Source organism: Pseudophryne corroboree, chromosome 5, assembly GCF_028390025.1.
Source record: "Pseudophryne corroboree isolate aPseCor3 chromosome 5, aPseCor3.hap2, whole genome shotgun sequence".
NCBI lineage: Eukaryota > Metazoa > Chordata > Amphibia > Anura > Myobatrachidae > Pseudophryne > Pseudophryne corroboree.
In genome coordinates this window covers 212,558,175-212,574,551 of record NC_086448.1, presented here as the reverse complement: position 1 = coordinate 212,574,551, position 16,377 = coordinate 212,558,175, and the positions used below count along the sequence as shown (strand labels likewise).

Genomic DNA, 16,377 nt, shown 5'->3' with positions numbered 1-16,377 from the left:
CGTGATGTTTTATCCCACTGGATCAATACCGGCTGACCTTGAAGCAGAGGTCTTGCTAAGCTTAGAGCATTATAATTTTACCCTTAGCTATATTTATGTGGAGAAAAATCTCCAGACTTGATCACACTCCCTGGAAATTTTTTCCTTGTGTGACTGCTCCCCAGCCTCTCGGGCTGGCCTCCGTGGTCACCAACATCCAAAACTGAATGCCGAATCTGCGGCCCTCTAGAAGATGAGCACTCTGTAACCACCACAGGAGAGACACCCTTGTCCTTGGATATAGGGTTATCCGCTGATGCATCTGAAGATGCGATCCGGACCATTTGTCCAGCAGATCCCACTGAAAAGTTCTTGCATGAAATCTGCCGACTGGAATTGCTTCGAAGGAAGTCACCATTTTTTTACCATGGCCCTTGTGCAATGATGCACTGATTTTAGGAGGTTCCTGACTAGCTCGGATAACTCCCTGGCTTTCTCTTCCGGGAGAAACACCTTTTTCTGGACTGTGTCCAGAATCATCCCTAAGCACAGGAGACTTGTTGTCGGGATCAGCTGCGATTTTGGAATATTTAGAATCCACCCCTGCTGTTGTAACAGTATCCGAGATAGTGCTACTCCGACCTCCAACTGTTCCCTGGACTTTGCCCTTATCAGGAGATCGTCCAAGTAAGGGATAATTAAGACGCCTTTTCTTCGAAGAAGAACCATCATTTCGGCCATTACCTTGGTAAAGACCCGGGGTGCCGTAGACAATCCAAACGGCAGCGTCTGAAACTGATAGTGACAGTTCTGTACCACGAACCTGAGGTACCCTTAGTGATCAGAGCAAATTTGGGACATGGAGGTAAGCATCCCTGATGTCTCGGGACACCAGATAGTCCCCTTCTTCCCGGTTCGTTATCACTGCTCTGAGTGACTCCATCTTGATTTGAACCTTTGTAAGTGTTCAAATTTTTTTAGATTTAGAATAGGTCTCACCTAGCCTTCTGGCTTCAGTACCACAATATAGTGTGGAATAATACCCCTTTTCTTGTTGTAGGAGGGGTAATTTAATTATCACCTGCTGGGAATACAGCTCGTGAATTTTTTCCCATACTGCCTCCTTGTCGGAGGGAGACCTTGGTAAAGCAGACTTCAGGAGCCTGCGCAGGGGAAACGTCTCGACATTCCAAACTGTACCCCTGGGATACTACTTGTAGGATCCAGGGGTCCTGTACGGTCTCAGCGTCATGCTGAGAGCTTGTCAGAAGCGGTGGAACGCTTCTGTTCCTGGGAATGGGCTGCCTGCTGCAGTCTTCTTCCCTTTCCTCTATCCCTGGGCAGATATGACTCTTATAGGGACGAAAGGACTGAAGCTGAAAAGACGGTGTCTTTTTCTGCAGAGATGTGACTTAGGGTAAAAACGGTGGATTTTCCAGCAGTTGCCGTGGCCACCAGGTCCGATGGACCGACCCCAAATAACTCCTCTTCCTTTATACGGCAATACACCTTTGTGCCGTTTGGAATCTGCATCACCTGACCACTGTCGTGTCCATAAACATCTTCTGGCAGATATGGACATCGCACTTACTCTTGATGCCAGAGTGCAAATATCCCTCTGTGCATCTCGCATATATAGAAATGCATCCTTTAAATGCTCTATAGTCAATAAAATACTGTCCCTGTCAAGGGTATCAATATTTTTAGTCAGGGAATCCGACCAAGCCACCCCAGCTCTGCACATCCAGGCTGAGGCGATCGCTGGTCGCAGTATAACACCAGTATGTGTGTATATACTTTTTATGATATTTTTCCAGCCTCCTGTCAGCTGGCTCCTTGAGGACGGCCCTATCTATAGACGGTACCGCCACTTGTTCTGATAAGCGTGTGAGCGCCTTATCCACCCTAAGGGGTGTTTCCCAACGCGCCCTAACTTCTGGCGGGAAAGGGTATACCGCCCATATTTTCTATCGGGGGGAACCCACGCATCATCACACACTTCATTTAATTTATCTGATTCAGGAAAAACTACGGTAGTTTTTTCACATCCCACATAATACCCTCTTTTGTGGTACTTGTAGTATCAGAAATATGTAACACCTCCTTCATTGCCCTTAACGTGTGGCCCTAATAAGGAATACGTTTGTTTATTCACCGTCGACACTGGATTCAGTGTCCCTGTCTGTGTCTGTGTCGACCGACTAAAGTAAACGGGCGTTTTAAAACCCCTGACGGTGTTTTTGAGACGTCTGGACCGGTACTAATTGTTTGTCGGCCGTCTCATGTCGTCAACCGACCTTGGCGCGTGTTGACATTATCACGTAATTCCCTAAATAAGCCATCCATTCCGGTGTCGACTCCCTAGAGAGTGACATCACCATTACAGGCAATTGCTCCGCCTCCTCACCAACATCGTCCTCATACATGTCGACACACACGTACCGACACACAGCACACACACAGGTAATGCTCTGATAGAGGACAGGACCTACTAGCCCTTTGGAGAGACAGAGGGAGAGTTTGCCAGCACACACCAAAAACGCTATAATTATATAGGGACAACCTTATATAAGTGTTTTCCCTTATAGCATCTTTTTTATATATTTCTAACGCCAAATTAGTGCCCCCCCTCTCTGTTTTAACCCTGTTTCTGTAGTGCAGTGCAGGGGAGAGCCTGGGAGCCTTCCCTCCAGCCTTTCTGTGAGGGAAAATGGCGCTGTGTGCTGAGGAGATAGGCCCCGCCCCTTTTTCGGCGGCCTCGTCTCCCGCTCTTAACGGATTCTGGCAGGGGTTAAATATCTCCATATAGCCCCCGGAGGCTATATGTGAGGTATTTTTAGCCAAAAAAGGTTTTCATTTGCCTCCCAGGGCGCCCCCCTCCCAGCGCCCTGCACCCTCAGTGACTGCCGTGTGAAGTGTGCTGAGAGGAAAATGGCGCACAGCTGCAGTGCTGTGCGCTACCTTAAGAAGACTGAGGAGTCTTCTGCCGCCGATTCTGGACCTCTTCTCGTTTCAGCATCTGCAAGGGGGCCGGCGGCGAGGCTCCGGTGACCATCCAGGCTGTACCTGTGATCGTCCCTCTGGAGCTAATGTCCAGTAGCCAAGAAGCCAATCCATCCTGCACGCAGGTGAGTTCACTTCTTCTCCCCTAAGTCCCTCGTTGCAGTGATCCTGTTGCCAGCAGGACTCACTGTAAAATAAAAAACCTAAGCTAAACTTTTCTAAGCAGCTCTTTAGGAGAGCCACCTAGATTGCACCCTTCTCGGCCGGGCACAAAAATCTAACTGAGGCTTGGAGTAGGGTCATAGGGGGAGGAGCCAGTGCACACCACCTGATCCTAAAGCTTTACTTTTTGTGCCCTGTCTCCTGCGGAGCCGCTATTCCCCATGGTCCTTTCAGGAACCCCAGCATCCACTAGGACGATAGAGAAACTAGCATTTGCATATTACTGCTGCATCAAATCCAGAATAAATCTCAATAGCGAATGCAACGGCTCCAACCTCAGTGTTAGAAATGGGAGGGCCCAGTCTGGCCACTTTGCCTTTATACATTTGCAAACCAACCTCTGCGGGATAAATTCATTAAGTGCCGGCTTATAAAAGCTGTCGCTTATTGCTCTATTTAAGGCAGAAATGTACAGTAAGCTGCAAATACTATTGCAGCGTGGTTTGCTTATAGAATAACACTGGCATTTTATACTGCCTGCTGAAACAGGCAGAGAAGCGGTGGCTTGGTAAATTTATTCCATACCAGAGGTGATGCTAGTATTGTATGCTTTGTATAAACATTTAGATGAATGATTTAATTGTTTATACTGGTTAGTGACCTTAGACATACCTCCCAACTTCTTTCTGTGCCAGGGAGGGACATCTTTGAGCACCCAAAATCAGGATGCTGACTTCGCAGTTAGGGGGCATGGCCTCATGGTTAGGGGGCGCCCCATATTCATCACTATGGGGGCTGGGGGCATGAACAGTGCTCAATGAGCTGCTGCACATGCCCCCTGTCCCTCTCTGCCGGGGATAAGATGCTGTACTCATGCGCACAGCATCTATTCACCGCCGTTCTGCTCAGAGCAGCGAGTGACAGGGGGGCTCTCCCAACTGCCCCCCCCCCCCCCCACCGCGATGACACTGTGACCCGCAGGTGGGACAGACCGGGAAAATCTGGACTGTCCCACCAAAATCGGGACAGTTGGGTGGTATGCTTCAGTCAGAAGAACCGACGCATCGGTGGAATAAGCAGCCCCTTTCAGGAGAAAATGGAAGAATGCCGGGTAATTAAGTTTGCTGGCAGGGCAGGATGAGGTAGAAGAGTGCTTTTGTGCATGGCTGCACAGTGTGTGTGTGCGTGTTTGTGCATGGCTGCAGAGTGTGCGTGTTTGTGCATGGCTGTGTGTGTGTGCATAGCTGCAGAGTGTGTGTGTGTGCATAGCTGCAGAGCAGACTCTGTCTGGTGCAATGTATCAAAGGAAAGAGTTCTCTACCTGGTGCAATATGTTTACCTGGTGCAGTGTATAAAGGTAAAGGGTTCTCTACCTGTTGCAGTATTTAAAAGAGGACTCTACCTGGTACAGTGTGTAAAAGGGGGCGCTACCTGGTGCAGTGTTTAAAAGGAGGCTCTACCTGGTGCAGCGTTACCTGGTGCAGTGTTTAAAAGGGGGCTCTACCTAGCGCAGTGTGTTAAAATAACGGACTCCGAGAAATAGAATTATCGGTAAGTAAATTCTTATTTTCTCTATCGTCCTAGTGGATGCTGGGGTTCCTGAAAGGACCATGGGGATTATACCAAAGCTCCCAAACGGGCGGGAGAGTGCGGATGACTCTGCAGCACCGAATGAGAGAACTCCAGGTCCTCTTTTGCCAGGATATCAAATTTGTAGAATTTTACAAACGTGTTCTCCCCTGACCACGTAGCTGCTCGGCAGAGTTGTAATGCCGAGACCTCTCGGGCAGCCGCCCAAGATGAGCCCACCTTCCTTGTGGAATGGGCCTTAACCGATTTAGACTGTGGCAGGCCTGCCTCAGAATGTGCAAGTTGAATTGTGTTACAAATCCAACGAGCAATCGCCTGCTTAGAAGCAGGCGCACCCAACTTGTTGGGTGCATACAGTATAAACAGCGAGTCAGATTTTCTGACTCCAGCTGTCCTGGAACATATTTTCAGGGCCCTGACAACTCCTAGCAACTTGGAGTCCTCCAAGTCCCTAGTAGGTGCAAGGCACCACAATAAGCTGGTTCAGGTGAAACACTGACACCACCTTAGGGAGAGAACTGGGGACGAGTCCGCAGCTCTGCCCTGTCCGAATGGACAAACAGATATGGGCTTTTTTTGAGAAAAAACCACCAATTTGACACTCGCCTGGTCCAGGCCAGGGCCAAGAGCATGGTCACTTTTTATGTGAGATGCTTCAAATCCACATATTTGACTGGTTTTAAACCAATGTGATTTGAGGAATCCCAGAACTACGTTGAGATCCCACAGTGCCACTGGAGGCACAAAAAAGGGGTTTGTATATGCAATACTCCCTTGACAAACTTCTGGACTTCAGGAACTGAAGCCAATTCTTTCTGGAAGAAAATTTACAGGGCCGAATTTGAACCTTAATGGACCCCAATTTGAGGCCCATAGACACTCCTGTTTTCAGGAAATGCAGGAAACGACCGAGTTGAAATTTCTTTGTGGGCCTTCCTGGCCTCACACCACGCAACATATCTTCGCCACACGTGGTGATAATGTTGTGCGGTCACCTCCTTTCTGGCTTTGACCAGGGTAGGAATGACCTCTTCCGGAATGCCTTTTTTCCCTTAGGATCCGGCTTTCCATCGCCATGCCGACAAACGCAGCTGCGGTAAGTCTTGGAACAGACATGGTACTTGCTGAAGCAAGTCCCTTCTTAGCGGCAGAGGCCATAAGACCTCTGTAAGCATCTCTTGAAGTTCCGGGTACCAAGTCCTTCTTGGCCAATCCGGAGCCATGAGTATAGTTCTTACTCCTCTACGTCTTATAATTCTCAGCACCTTAGGTATGAGAAGCAGAGGAGGGAACACATACACCGACTGGTACACCCACGGTGTTACCAGAACGTCCACATCTATTGCCTGAGGGTCTCTTGACCTGGCGCAATACCTGTCCCGTTTTTTTGTTCAGACGGGACGCCATCATGTCCACCTTTGGTATTTCCCAACGGTTTACAATCATGTGGAAAAAACTTCTCAATGAAGTTTCCACTCTCCCGGGTGGAGGTCGTGCTGAGGAAGTCTGCTTCCCAGTTTCCATTCCCGGGATGAAAAACTGCTGACAGTGTTATCACATGATTTTCCGCCCAGCGAAAAGTCCTTGCAGTTTCTGCCATTGCCCTCCTGCTTCTTGTGTCGCCCTGTCTGTTTACGTGGGCGACTGCCGTGATGTTTTTCCCACTGGATCAATACCGGCTGACCTTGAAGCAGAGGTCTTGCTAAGCTTAGAGCATTATAAATTTACCCTTAGCTCCAGTATATTTATGTGGAGAAAAGTCTCCATACTTGATCACACTCCCTGGAAATTTTTTCCTTGTGTGACTGCTCCCCAGCCTCTCAGGCTGGGCTCCGTGGTTACCAGCATCCAATCCTGAATGCCGAATCTGCTGCCCTCTAGAAGATGAGCACTCTATAACCACCACAGGAGAGACACCCTTGTCCTTGGATATTGGGTTATCCGCTGATGCATCTGAAGATGCGATCCGGACCATTTGTCCAGCAGATCCCACTGAAAAGTTCTTACGTGAAATCTGCCGAATGGAATTGCTTCGTAGGAAGCCACCATTTTTACCAGGACCCTTGTGCAATGATGCACTGTTTTTAGGAGGTTCCTGACTAGCTCGGATAACTCCCTGGCTTTCTCTTCCGGGAGAAACACCTTTTTCTGGACTGTGTCCAGAATCATCCCTAGGCACAGCAGACGTGTCGTCGGGATCAGCTGCGATTTTGGAATATTTAGAATCCACCCGTGCTGATTGTAGCAGTATCCGAGATAGTGCTACTCCGACCTCCAACTGTTCCCTGGACTATGCCCCTATCAGGAGATCGTCCAAGTAAGGGATAATTAAGACGCCTTTTCTTCGAAGAAGAATCATCAATTCGGCCATTACCTTGGTAAAGACCCCAGGGTGCCGTGGACAATCCAAACGGCAGCGTCTGAAACTGATAGTGACAGTTCTGCACCACGAACCTGAGGTACCCTTAGTGAGAAGGGCAAATTTGGGACATAGAGGTAAGCATCCCTGATGTCCCGGGACACTATATAGTCCCCTTATTCCTGGTTCGTTATCACTGCTCTGAGTGACTTCATCTTAATTTGAACCTTTGTAAGTGTTCAAAAAAAAATTTTTAGAATAAGTCTCACCTAGCCTTCTGGCTTCAGTACCACAATATAGTGTGGAATAATACCCCTTTTCTGTAGTAGGAGGGGTAATTTAATTATCACCTGCTGGGAATACAGCTTGTGAATTTTTTCCCATACTACCTCCTTGTCGGAGGGAGACTTGGTAAAGCAGACTTCAGGAGCCTGCGAAGGGGAAACGTCTCGACATTCCCATCTGTACCCCCGGGATACTACTTGTAGGATCCAGGGGTCCTGTACGGTCTCAGCGCCATACTGAGAACTTGTCAGACGCGGTGGAACGCTTCTGTTCCTGGGAATGGGCTGCCTGCTGCAGTCTTCTTCCCTTTCCTCTATCCCTGGGCAGATATGATCTTATAGGGACGAGAGGACTGAGGCTGAAAAGACGGTGTCTTTTTCTGCAGAGATGTGACTTAGGGTAAAAAACGGTGGATTTTCCAGCAGTTGCCGTGACCACCAGGTCCGATGGACCGACCCCAAACAAGTCCTCTTCCTGTATACGGCCATACTGTGCCGTTTGGAATCTGCATCACCTGACCACTGTCGTGTCCATAACATCTTCTGGCAGTTATGGACATCGCGTTTATTCATGATGCCAGAGTGCAAATATCCCTCTGTGCATCTCGCATATATAGAAATGCTCTATAGTCAATAAAATACTGTCCCTGTCAAGGGTATCAATATTTTTAGTCAGGGAATCCGACCAAGCCACCCTAGCTCTGCACATCCAGGCTGAGGCGATCGCTGGCCGCAGTATAACACCAGTATGTGTGTATATACTTTTTATTATATTTTCCAGCCTTGTCAGCTGGTCCTTGAGGACGGCCCTATCTATAGACGGTACCGCCACTTGTTTTGATAAGCGTGTGAGCGCCTTATCCACCTTAAAGGGTGTTTCCCAACGCGCCCTAACTTCTGGCGGGAAAGGGTATACCGCCCATAATTTTCTATCGGGGGGAACCCACGCATCATCACACACTTTATTTAATTTATCTGATTCAGGAAAAACTATGGTAGTTTTTTCACATCCCACATAATACCCTCTTTTGTGGTACTTGTAGTATCAGAAATACGTAACACCTCCTTCATTGCCTTTAACGTGTGGCCCTAATAAGGAATACGTTTGTTTATTCACCGTCGACACTGGATTCAGTGTCCCTGTCTGTGTCTGTGTCGACCGACTAAAGTAAACGGGCGTTTTAAAACCCTTGACGGTGTTTTTGAGACGTCTGGACCGTACTAATTGTTTGTCGGCCGTCTCATGTCGTCAACCGACCTTGCAGCGTGTTGACATTATCACGTAATTTCCTAAATAAGCCATCCATTCCGGTGTCGACTCCCTAGAGAGTGACATCACCATTACAGGCAATTGCTCCGCCTCCTCACCAACATCGTCCTCCTACCTGTCGACACACACGTACCGACACACAGCACACACACAGGGAATGCTCTGATAGAGGACAGGACCCACTAGCCCTTTGGAGAGACAGAGGGAGAGTTTGCCAGCACACACCAAAACGCTATAATTATATAGGGACAACCTTATATAAGTGTTTTCCCTTATAGCATCTTAATATATATATAAGCATATCGCCAAATTAGTGCCCCCCCTCTCTGTTTTAACCCTGTTTCTGTAGTGCAGTGCAGGGGAGAGCCTGGGAGCCTTCCCTCCAGCCTTTCTGTGAGGGAAAATGGCGCTGTGTGCTGAGGAGATAGGCCCCGCCCCTTTTTCGGCGGCCTCGTCTCCCGCTCTTAACGGATTCTGGCAGGGGTTAAATATCTCCATATAGCCTCCGGAGGCTATATGTGAGGTATTTTTAGCCAAATTAGGTATTCATTTGCCTCCCAGGGCGCCCCCCTCCCAGCGCCCTGCACCCTCAGTGACTGCCGTGTGAAGTGTGCTGAGAGGAAAATGGCGCACAGCTGCAGTGCTGTGCGCTACCTTTAGAAGACTGAGGAGTCTTCTGCCGCCGATTCTGGACCTCTTCTTACTTCAGCATCTGCAAGGGGGCCGGCGGCAAGGCTCCGGTGACCATCCAGGCTGTACCTGTGATCGTCCCTCTGGAGCTGATGTCCAGTAGCCAAGAAGCCAATCCATCCTGCACGCAGGTGAGTTCACTTCTTCTCCCCTAAGTCCCTCGTTGCAGTGATCCTGTTGCCAGCAGGACTCACTGTAAAATAAAAAACCTAAGCTAAACTTTCCTAAGCAGCTCTTTAGGAGAGCCACCTAGATTGCACCCTTCTCGGCCGGGCACAAAAATCTAACTGGCTTGGAGGAGGGTCATAGGGGGGAGGAGCCAGTGCACACCACCTGATCCTAAAGCTTTACTTTTTGTGCCCTGTCTCCTGCGGAGCCGCTATTCCCCATGGTCCTTTCAGGAACCCCAGCATCCACTAGGACGATAGAGAAAAGGGGGTCTAACTGGTGCAGTGTGTAAAATAGAGATGAGCGGGTTCGGATTTACTCTGTTCTTTACGCCAGAATTATCGCCATTTCTTATTTTCTGGATTTTTCTTATTGGTTAACCAAAACACATGACGTCTGATAGCCAATAAGTAGATTCGGGTAAATCCGAGCAAAAATCGAACCCGCTCATCTCTAGTGTAAAAGGTGGCTCTACCTGGCACAGTGTGTAAAGGGGGGCTCTACCTGCCATAATGTGAAAAAGGTGACTCTACCTGGAGTAATGTGTAAAATGGGGCTCTACCTGGAGTAATGTGTAAAATAGGGCTCTTCCTGGTGTAATGTGTGACAGGAGCTCTACCTGGCATAATGGGTAACAGAGGCTCTACCCGGTGTAATGTGTTTAAGTGGTGCTACTGTGTGGCGTAATATGAATAATGGAGACTACTGTACAGCGTAATATGAATAGGTATTATTTTGTGGCCACTCCCCTTCCCCATGAAGCCACACCCCTTATTTTGTGCACACGCCTACGGTGCGCACTGGCCCTATTCTAAGTATGGGGGGGGGGGTGCCGATGCTAGTTTTTGCACACAGCGCTAAAGTGTTTAGTTACGGCACTGGCTTTAGTAAATCATATATGGATTCTAAAAGTCAACACACTTAGGGCTGGATGTATCATGTATCGTATATTCTATGCAATACATCCTGGTCCTTATGGTGTGCATACTGGCGATTATTAACACTATATGCATGAATAATTATGACTAAGTAAACTCAGGACAGCTCTTCCAATGAGAGCTCTCCCTCTCAATTTTGACCCGGGAGTTCTATTGGACATGTGCGGCCAGTGGCGCACCCAGGGGGGTTTCCGGGCACCCAGAAACCCCCCTCCAGCAAAAAAAATAAAATATATATATATATATATTTTTTTTTTTATATTTTTTTTTAGCTGCATGACTATTATTAATGGCTGACTAGCGTCCTCTGCAGCCTGCTGTCTTCCTGGTGGCACTTGTAAGTGCTTAATAAAAGTTTACTTTATTTTAATTATAGTACATATATATCCATGTGCATACATACATATAAACACACACACACACATATGATATATATACATGCGTATATACGTGTACTGTATGTGGGTATATATATATATATATATATATATATGTATGCATGTTTAATATGCTATGTATATATGTATTGTATGTATGTATATATATATATGTGTGTGTGTGTGTGTGTGTGTGTGTGTGTGTATATATATATACAGTATATATATGTGTGTATAGATAGATAGATAGATATATGCATACCTCCCAACTCTCCTGATTTTCGCGGGACAGTCCCATTTTTTGGGGACTGTCCCGCTGTCCCACCCGCGGGCCGCAGTGTCCCGCGGTGGGGGGTGGCAGTTGGGAGGCTCTGTCTCTCACTGCCCTGCTTAGCAGAGCAGCGGTGAATAGACGCTGTGCGCATGCGCATAGCATCTATTCACTGGAGTCAGAGGGAGAGGGGGCATGCCAGCGGCTCACAGAGCGCTGGGCATGCCCCCTTAGTGACGAAAATGGGGGCGTGGCTCGCGATAGCGGGTCCTCCGCGAATCCACGCCCCTTTTCTTAGGTCACACCCCTTTTCCGGAGCGCGCGCGGCTTCACCGCGCGTGTGTCCCACCTTCCAGATATTAAAAGTTGGGAGGTATGTATATATACACACAGACACACTAGTTTTACGGACCCAGCATATACTGGGTCACCTCAGTCCCCACCCCCGTGCTTGGCTCCACCCAGTTCTGGAAACCCCCCCCATGCAAATCCTGCATTTGCCACTGGCGGCAGCCGTCCTGCATAAGCCACATGCGGGGGGGGGGGGGGGAGGGGGAACCTTTCAGGGAAATTTCTAGGCAACGTTGCCTATCAAGCACAGGCCCTTGCAAGTTTTGCTTTGCAGAGCTTGATACATATGGGGACTGCGTCAAAAACGCATTTTAGTGCTTAATCCATAAGCTCTTATATTACACATTTTGAATAATGTGCTCACCACAACCTGTCTGAATTTGTCTTATTTAACTGCCAATTGTGCAGTCATTTACTGATAGTGTGTACTTTTTTTACTGAAATATTAAAGCAGTAAATTAGATATAGATCCTAAAAGGCACCATAAAGTGAAATTAGTAGTTAAAGTGACTTACTGAAGTTTCTGATCTCTCTTTTTGCTGCAGTAAATTCAGTTTCACATCTTAGAAATCATTATCATATCATAGCTGAGGAGTCCCTACTATAGACATACATAACACGTTACACTCCTTCTTCCCATTCTCCATTTGGTGACCGTGCATTGTTCACACCCACAGAATGAAATGTATGAATGGTCCGACACCTACAGCTATCGATTTCGACAGCTGCACATATCATACACAAAGCAGGCACTGGGCTGATGTGCTGTGGGGGGGTGTGGCAACAATCGCCGGGGGGGGGGGGGAATTTTCACTCCCCTGCTTTGAGATCCGAGATATTAATACATCTCTGCACTGCTTCCTGCTTCACCTCGGTAAAGAGGAAAATCAGAAAGCATTATACCCCCATGATACGTATGAGTATAATACATTCACCCCCTGATTCCCCTGTGATGCGTTTAATATAGGATATTTAGTCGTCAGTTTACCTCAGTCTCAGTCAGCAGCAGGGAGGATGGTCAGGTGATCCCCAGGGAGGGGTCAGAGGAGCATGTGACCATCTCCTCCAATCAGAGCTCGGGACATGCACCTGGGACCCCTGTGCTGATCTCTAGAAGGAGCCAATGGCTATGGGATCAGAGTTCCCACTTTCATATTTCCAGATTTGCTGGTCTCTGCCTGTTTACCAGGCAAGCTAAGGTAAATCCTGTAAGGACTGACACAGGTGCCACAAGGCTCCTTCCTGCATGTCTGCTACTATGTGTAATGCTGGGCCTCTCCTACCTGCATTAGCTCTAGTTGTGCCACAGCGCCTGATCACCTCTCCCCCCTATCCGCCAACTGTTGCGGTCTGGAAAGAGCTACCTCCAGCTCTGACATTACTACAGTGCCTCTTTATGAACTTACGTGATTATTCTCAGAGGGCATGATTCGGATGTGGTTGGAATAGCTACTGGTGCTGCTTACATGGAAGCAACAGCGATAGCACTTATGTTAATGCAGCAGTAGTTGCCACGCCTCCTGCTGCATTACTGATCCGAGCTGCATCCAAGGATGCAGCATCGGATCATCTGTGGGACAGTTGGCAGGCTGCAGGACCTATGAGGTCGTGCAAGCCGGTCGCCAGAGATACAACAAAGAAGCCAGAAAATCTCCGTCCTCCGACGAAGATCCTGGTCTCATCCCTCCCTCACAATGGTGGCAACACGCTTCCGTTTTGGGAAAAGGAGGCCATCACCGCCCACCTTCCATTTTGGGAAAAGGAGGCCATCACCGCCCACAATGGCGGCAGGCTGTCAATCACTGAATCAGGCCCAAAGTTATTTTTGTTATAAGTGTTAGAATGGAACATACCTCCAACTTTCACTGACTTAAGGTGCCCATACATCTACGATAAATTGTGACAATCCTCCATTCTGGTGATCCTCTGTTCTCCTCCAAGATGATTGATGATGTCATGGTGTTTCTGATCAAAAAAATTATTGGTCAGCATGCCCTTGTTAAAAAATGACTCCAAATGCCGTCATTGGCTCACTCGCAGCGCTGAGAAGAGCTCCTGAAGTCTCCAGAGTTCTGAGAGGGCGATGGCCAATGCAAAAGAGCTCACATGGCCACCCGTACAGTGGGTGTGGGGGGTGCAGCCGGAACCCGATTATCACCCACCGAGGAGTGACACCAAAATGCTGGCTCCTTCTCAGTGACTGGAGCCGAGTGCTGCACTGTTACATTATGTGCAGCACTCAGCTCCTGACACTGTGTAGGAGCCGGCACTGCAGCCACGGCACCCACTCCCCCCCACCCCCCCAACCCCCGGGGCAGCCCCACCACCCATACCCCCGAGTGCCGAAAAACAGGGTTCCAGACACGAAGCCCCCCAACAAAGCTCCGTCCCTTTTCCATGATGCCACGCCCCCTTCACCCTGCGGCGCTGCACCAGGTGCATTTATAGTAAGTCTCCACCACCGCCCCCCCAGGTGAAGACATCGAAGGAAGCCCTGGTGAGGCGGCACCCATGCAAAAGATCTGTAAAGGCCGCCGCCAATCTCAGGATCTATGAAACTATAAATTGCGATTGCAGATATATGGGTTTGCATGATACTATTCCAACAAGTCAGTACTGACTTGTTGGGATAGTATCATGCAAATGGATTTTTTACAGATTTGGGGGCAGCTGGGGGGGATGTCACACCATGTGATACCCCTTTAATGCTGCACATATCAGCAACTGGTGTACACAGAACTGAAGTGGTGTTTTTAAGGCATGGGAAGGGGGCTGGTGGAGGGGTGGGCTGTTTTATAAATCAACTGGCTGAAGTACCTGGCGTTGCAAGGATTTACATTTTCCAGTTATTAAGTTATCAGAGTTGGATGTAACTGTGAACATAGTAAAAACAATTAGTAGCTCTTCCAACACAGCCACAAGGTGGCTGGCCACATAGGCGTGTGCGCAGGGGGTGTCTCGTGCACACAGGCACCCCCTAATGTTAGCCACTCCCCGTAGCGCACGGACCACATTTTTTATATATTTTTTTGAGATGGAGGCAGCACAACTCTGTCTCCACACTGAGTGCTGCCGACACCTTCGGAGTTGCCGGCCTGCTGCACATGCACGGCAGCTCCGCAATCAGAAGACAGCTGTTCTCACCTCACTCTCTTCCTCCCTGCCTGAAGCAACGGACATCTCCTTGGCACGAATGGGTGCACTGATATCAAAACACTGCTATCAGATGCAGCAGCACTGCAACAGCAGCCAGCAAGTGCAAGTTATCAGCTCCAGGTACTACTGCTCTATAAGCAAGCTGTTAGGATGCCTTATTAACAGCAGTGTGTGTGTATGTATTATATATATATAGTGTTCACTCTAGGATTTTTTAAGGGCAGGGTGCTGATCACGGGTAGGGCACATTTTTCAGTTAGAAGGGCAAAATTAGGTATATACTATAATGCTTGGCCCTCCCATTCCAATATGATAAAGAATGGACAGTGCGCAGCGAAGGCGCGCAGAAAAAATTTAGGGGCATTGTTTTTCGTGGGGAAGGGGCATGGCCACATAATAGTGGCAATTCATATTACACCACACAGTAGTGCAGCTAATACATACTGCACCAGGTAGAACCTCCTATACACACTGTGACAACTAGAGCACGTTATACATATTGCGCCAGATAGAGCACATTCTACACTTTGCGCCAGGCCGAGCACATTATACACATTGCACCAGATAGAGAGCACTGAGACACACTGCACCAGGTAGAGAGCACTTAGACACATTGCACCAGGTAGAGAGCACTGAGAAACCTTGCACCAGGTAGAGAGCACTGAGAAACATTGCACCAGGTAGAGAGCACTGAGACACACTGCACCAGGTAGAGAGCACTGAGACACACTGCACCTGGGGGGTAATTCCAAGTTGATCGCAGCAGGAAATTTTTTATCAGTTGGGCAAAACCATGTGCACTGCAGGGGAGGCAGATATAACATGTGCAGAGAGAGTTAGATTTGGGTGTGGTTTGTTCAATCTGCAATCTAAATTGCAGTGTAAAAATAAAGCAGCCAGTATTTACCCTGCACAGAAACAAAATAACCCACCCAAATCTAACTCTCTCTGCACATGTTATATCTGCCTCCCCTGCAGTGCACATGGTTTGCCAACTGCTAAAAAAATTCTTGCTGCGATCAACTTGGAATTACCCCCCAGGTAGAGAGCACTGAGACACACTGCACCAGGTAGAGAGCACTGAGAAACATTGCACCAGGTAGAGAGCACTGAGAAACATTGCACCAGGTAGAGAGCACTGAGAAACATTGCACCAGGTAGTGAGCACTGAGACACTGCACCAGGTAGGGCACATTTTTGATCTCTGTTTTTTTGTGTGCCAATTTTACTTACTGGGGGCTGATGCTGCGGGAGTTGATCGCGCTGGTCCCCCCTCACACACCGCGGAGGTGGTTGATAATGGCCACCACACTGATCCATGTACACAGAGGAGGGAGGGCTGGGTTTGCCTCGGCGGGAGAGGCAAACCCAGCCCTCCTATCTCACCAGATCATGAGCAGAGAGGAGGGGAGCTGCGGCGGCTGACAGCCAAGGACAGGCGGGACGGGGCGGGCCACGGAGGTCTCTGTCTCTCATGCAGGGAGACAGTGTGATTACTGCAGCGTGCTTAATGTGTCCGGTGGTGTGGCGGGGTCTGGCGGGCAGCAAAGTGCGGGGCAGGAGGGTGCACACAAACGGGCAGGGCGGCATTCAGGTGTCTAAAAAAGACACCTAGAGTGAACACTAGATATATATATATATATATACATACACACACCTCAATTAGCAGGCACTCCCGATCCTCAATTCAGTAGCTGTGGTGCTCATTACATACAAAACGCAATGGTACAAATGGTACAGCAATCACCGGTCTTGTTAAAACTGAATCAAATGGAAAAC

The 16,377-nt window shown here is 48.5% G+C and overlaps 1 protein-coding gene across 19 annotated transcripts in view; it reads right to left on the bottom strand.

Annotated features, from left to right (window-relative positions):
- Nucleotides 1-12,513, bottom strand: part of CCDC7 (coiled-coil domain containing 7) — a 502,159-nt gene extending 489,646 nt beyond the window's left edge. For 18 of the 19 annotated variants that reach the window (XM_063922082.1, XM_063922092.1, XM_063922099.1 and 15 more), the window contains exon 1: nucleotides 12,431-12,513. The gene's annotated coding sequence lies outside the window, so the exon portion shown is untranslated. Of the gene's footprint in view, nucleotides 1-11,957; nucleotides 12,397-12,430 lie in introns of those variants that run through there. The other variant, XM_063922083.1, reaches the window with a different exon arrangement.
- Between the last annotated feature and the right edge of the window lie 3,864 nt (nucleotides 12,514-16,377).